Raw genomic sequence first — 5594 nt, forward strand, 5'->3', positions numbered from 1 at the left:
AATAAGGAGGTTGGGACTAAGTGATCAGTAAAGATTTTTCTGAAATTCAGACTAAGCACAAAGATGCCAGTATACAGCTAACAAATCACTCAGCAAATAATAAGAGCTTATCTTAAGTATGTGGAAGTAAAGGGTAAAGTATGAAAGAGGAATTTGTATACTGCGTATTTAGAAGGTCCGCCTAAGTTTAATATAATTTATCACCCTTTCTTCACTGATGTTACCAATTTTACCAGTGCTTACAGCAACTCTCTATTTGGACAGAACACACTTGATTCCGTATGGTTAAGGTTCAAATTTAATGGCTATTATAGAAACCTAAGAGTTAAAATTATTTATGACGATTGCAATTTAACAGAGAAGGCAGGGTAAAACCCATACTGCAAAACTAACAAATACATTTTGAAGGTGACCATTTCTGGAGAGTAAATAGAATCACAGAGCATGAGAATTGAAAGCTCTTCGGAGTAACTGAAGGTTTACAGTGTACAAAATCTGTTAAAAAAAGGGACTAGACTGGACAGAAGAAAACATTGAATTTTAGGGCTGTCGTCCTAACCGTGTTAACCCCTTAGCTGATTAGATGGAGCTGGTGGGCCGGAACCGCTGACCTTTAAGTTAGCAGCCAAGCGATTAATCACGACGCCACCAGGGCTTTCCTTTGCATTTACATTCCCTTATCTATAAAACAAGAACCGATTTTTATGATGCGGGCAATGGCATAGGGATCGTTTATGTGGAAGCAACCTTTTTACCACATTGGTGAGTTGCAACACTTTGCCGCGTTTCCTCGTTTCCTAGGCCCCAGTAATTAAAATGTTTAAAGTAAAAATCCCAAAGCCCGGGGTCGGTTTTGCTGGAAGTGGGTTTCGGAGAGAAAATTTGCTCATATGAAGAAAGCAGCAAGACAGCGGGACGGAGGAATACAAGCTAACTTCGGACCGGGGGGCGGGGCTCGGAGCGCGCAACAGAGCTCCGAGGAGCTGCGTCAGCGGAAGAGACGGTTTGGTGGGCGGAAGCGGAAGTCACGCCCTGACAGACGGAAGTGACGCACTCCGGCTCAGGGCCCTGAAGGGAGGGGTCACCATTCTGGCCACGGAGGAGGCGGCGGCTCAAGAGCGTCAGCCGCTGATGGCGTCTCAGGATCAGAGTCGTCGCTAGCGCACCTCTTCTGCTCCGGAACCCCCGCCCCCCAGGTAAGCGTCCCTCCCCGCCCGGCGCTCCCAGCAGCGCCAGCCTCGGCGGGAGCCCCCCGGGGGGGGGTCGCCACACGTCCCTCAGCCCCTGAGGTCTGGCCGGTGTTGGGAGTGTTTTCCGTATTGGACGTGCCGGCAGATGACGAGGCTCGGCTTCCCGCAAACAGGACTTCCCACCCGGACTGCTCCTGGGACGGGGAGCGGGCGCACTTTCGGTTCCCTGGAGTTGGGAAAGCTGCGGGCGGCCGCTCCCCACGGGAAGGGCCTGGGAGACTTGCGTGGAGGCGTGTGGGCCGTGGACTCTGGCGGGGGTGAGGGGTTCGTGTCCCGGGCGACATCCAGGAGGAAAATGGACTCCTTGTTTGGAGGGCGCGACCTTGGCTACGGGTGTGGGCGAGCTTGGGAGAGCAGTCAGGTGGCACCTGGAAAGAACGCCCGTGTTCACCGCCGAGGGGAGAAACGGAATTGTTTTGGTTGGCGCGGCTGGTAGATTAGGGGGCGGAGGCTCCGGGCCCCGCCCACACGTTCGGGCTGCGGGCGGAGTGGCACCGCGCCGACTCCGTTCACCTGGCCGGCCGGCTCCGCTAACTTTTCCCTTTCCCTGGTGCTCGTGGGGCTTTGTCTTCCGAGGAGAGGCGCGTTTTTCTTAGCCTAGGCACCGTTTTCCTGACTGAACAACCGCCCGCGCGGGTGGTCAGCGCGTTGCGGCGGGAGCTCTGCGTGGAGAGCTACAAAGCCCCAGGGTGGGAGCTTACGGAGCTGGTCACGGGCTCGTGCGTCCGTTTACTGCTGTGTTCTCCTCGTGGTCTAGCTGCCTTCAGAATGCATTTTCGCTATCGAGAAAAGAGCTGAAACCAGACTTGCTCCATCGTTCTGTACTTAATCTGGCGTGGATTTGAATTCTTCAAGGCGTGTTTGAAAAACTCACTGCCAACGAGGCAATTCCGACTCTCGGTAAGACCGAGTTGAACGGCGCTCTGTAGAGAGCGTCGTCTTTCACCTGCGGAGTTTCTAGTGCTTTCGGACTGGTGACCTTGTGGTGACCGCCCCAACGTTCCTACCATGCCTCCAGGGCTCCCCTAGAAATGACTTTTGGGGCGGGATACAGTGGTTGGGCAGTGATCACCAAGCTTCTAAGAACGTTCTGTTATTTTTACTTTGCAGTCATCACATTTCTTAGATTGTTTACTATTGCAATTTTGGTTGCAGAGGTTTGTAGAAGCAGTCACCATAGTCGCTGTGGACTCTGGGGCAGTTTACAACCACAAAGTAATACTACCTTTCTCTAACAAAAATAACAAATACTTTGGAATTTCAAGGTTTGAACTTTCAGATATTGCTAAGTATTTATGAAAGATCCTAACATTCGCACATGTATAGTTTATTGGATTGCATTATTTTGGAATGTGGGTATTACAGAATGAAATTTGTGCCTTTTGCACTTTTGACTATTTTAATTTAATTTAATTTTTGGTCATATACGCGCCTTTGAAAGAAAATACAACTTTCACTAATACATGTGGGTGAGGATAATAGCATTTTTCTTTGATATAGCATTTTTAAAGTTTCAAAAGATCCCTAAAAGGAAAGTGCAACTTGTGTGAGTGACCCTGTTTTTATTTTTTTGAGTGACCATGTTTTTAGTATATGTGCCGCCGAAGCAAGCACGAGTGACCATGTTTTTAAAGGGTTCTGAAGATGAAGATGTTAGCAAAACAAGAATGTGATCTCCTTGCTTCTGCCCTCTCACAAACATTTTTGATAGTATTTTTATAGTATTTTATGTAGTAGAGAGCTATAAAACATTTGATGAGTCTTTTAGCTAATTTTGAACAATCAGAAATTTTTTAAACACCAGGCATTTGTTTTCCCACCTGTTTGTGTGCCTTGCACAACTGAATTTGGAGAGAATTTTAAGGGTTCATCAATTTTTGGTTGTTGTCATGTAATGGATTCTGACTCATGGCCACTCCATAGGGTTTTGGAAACAGATCACCAGGCCTGTCTTCGAGGTGCTCCTGGGTTGGAACCATCAGTCTTTTTAGCCTAGTGGTTCAACTACAAAGACTCCCAAGAGTTCATGATTTTTTTAGTCCAAGTTTTTCTAATCTTACTATGTCCGCGATTATTGAATCACAACACTCAGAGAACACAAAATATTCATGTTCTAAAATGTAGTGTTTCTACTGTAGATCATATGTAGTTTTCATTCAAGCACGCTCAAAAGAATGAAGAGTAAAATGAACTATTTTGGTTATCTTGCTCTATTTTTATTATCTTCTACACCAATGGAATTTTTAAAGCAAACTGGAAGACATGAGAATTTCACATATTAGTTTAGTATCTGATAAGGATATGAGAAAAAATAACTGCCATAATAATATATTGCTTTGAACAAAATTAGCTTATTTCCTTTTGATTTTTGTTAGAAGTATGACATCTAAATTAATAAGTATAATTCAATTTCGTACAAGGGATCTTCAAAAAGTTTGTGAGAAAATGCTATTTTTCATTTTTTCACGATTTTTTTGAAGTCTTAAGTTCTCAGCATATTTTTTATTTTAATTGGTGATGTATCACAGTTGTAGATTCATCAAGTAAAATGAGTATTAGGAGTCACTGGGGGCGCGGGGGTGGGTGGGGTATAGGGGGGTTGGGTATAGGGGGGTTGGGTGGGGACTACCACAAGTCAGAGAACCTTTAGGGCTTAAAAGTTACAAGAGGAGGAGGAAGTAAAGATAACTTTGAACTGCAACCCCCAGTATTCCCTGGGTACCCAAGTCTATTTGAGCTCATTAATCTGGTGCCCACTGGATATAATTTATCTTTAGCCATTGATGAATTCCTAAAATAATAAAATTGGATATTAGACCAAAACCTTGAGAATGTAGTTTAAAGCATTACACACCTAAAGTAATTCTATAGACTAAGAACTGTAAAGAATTTAGTAGGGAGCGTGGATGAAGTGAGGGACTGAAGCCAGCATGGCACATACCTTGTTTCCCCAGTAAATGAGTCTGCCCCTTTAATTCTTGGCTGGAATTTTAAAACTTAGCTTTGACTTAATGTATGTTCCTAGAGATATACTTTAGAGAATGGACAACAAAATTTTGTTATGATAAAGCTGTTTCCACTTCCCTTTGTGTGTACTACTGACCATATTTCCTTTCTGCCTTAGTTTGTACTTCTCTTCTCAGTTACACTTCCCAAGCTTTACCACAAGGTGATGCAATGACTTTGCACATTACTCTAGGATTTTGTGTGTGTGTGTGTGTGTGTGTGTGTGTGTGTGTGTGTGTGCATGCAGGTATAAATCTCTCCCTGTGAATTGTCTTGTTGTACTCTAGCATTCTCAATATATTTGAAGATTTTTTGTAAATTTGCCCATCTGTTCACCTGTACTCATTTGGGAGGAGTGAACCAGAGGAACTGTGTAGGACTTTTTAATTTTATGATTTAAAGTAGGTTGAATATGGACTTGCATTCAGATTTCTTCTATTTTTACTTGTATGACCAAAAGCCATATTAGGATTTAGGTAATGAAGAGCATGGGGAAACTTTTGTAAAATATGTAATTGCAATATCATTGATATTTTTAAAAGATTGGTGCTGGAGAGGAGTTATTGTTGTTTGATACCACTAACTCCATTCTGACTCAAGTGACCTTATATATAACAAAACCAGAATGAAATGCTGCGGATGCTGTGCCCCCACCAAACCTATTGCTGCTTGAAACAAAAACAAAAAACTTGCTGTTTGAGCCAATTGTTGCAGCCCCTGAGTCAATCCATTCATTGAGAGGGATTAATGAAAGTTATATGATGATCACATTATCTTCCTCTTCAGGCTTATAAATACAGTCAATGTGTAGAGGGTTTTTTTTTAAGCTGTGAACCTTAGGTAAGGGGCTTAAAACTAAATTTCACATTAATCCAAAGGAATTTTCAAAAAGTTTGTGGAAAAATTTTCTTTAATTTCATTATCCACAAACTTTTTGAAGCTCCCTCGGCTTTCCTCCTGCAGTTGGCATCATTGCTTCTGTTTTGTGAGATGGAGGACTTTGTGGATTGGTATTGGACATATGGGTTAATGTTGAACTTGTGGGCTTGGGCAGCATTGGGTTAGGATGTTTTCTTGATGCACACTTAATCTTTACATAAAACTGTCTTATACATGAGTTGCTGTGGATTTGTTTCTCTAAAGTACCCGGACTAATACATTATGGTACCTTGGGATTGGGGTACTGGAAAAACAAATCAGAAGATGGAGAGTAGATGTTTGTTTGACCTCTCCGCAGTTTTTCTAGTCTAGCCAGAGGTCACACTATTTACTCGGTTGTTTTTCTGGGAAAATATGGGAAGTAGGAAAATAGAAATTTTGTAAGTCCACTTGCTTCAG

General features: G+C 43.2%; 1 protein-coding gene across 1 annotated transcript in view; it reads left to right on the plus strand.

Moving 5' to 3' along the window:
* The first annotated feature begins 1085 nt into the window (after window positions 1-1085).
* The window catches only part of TAX1BP1 (Tax1 binding protein 1), a 64138-nt gene continuing 59629 nt past the window's right edge, over window positions 1086-5594 (plus strand). The window contains exon 1 of the mRNA XM_045288662.1: window positions 1086-1196. The gene's annotated coding sequence lies outside the window, so the exon portion shown is untranslated. The remainder of the gene's footprint in view (window positions 1197-5594) is intronic.

Source organism: Echinops telfairi, unplaced genomic scaffold, assembly GCF_000313985.2.
Source record: "Echinops telfairi isolate 266 unplaced genomic scaffold, ASM31398v2 ScPeMD7_23;HRSCAF=83, whole genome shotgun sequence".
Classification (NCBI taxonomy): Eukaryota; Metazoa; Chordata; class Mammalia; order Afrosoricida; family Tenrecidae; genus Echinops; species Echinops telfairi.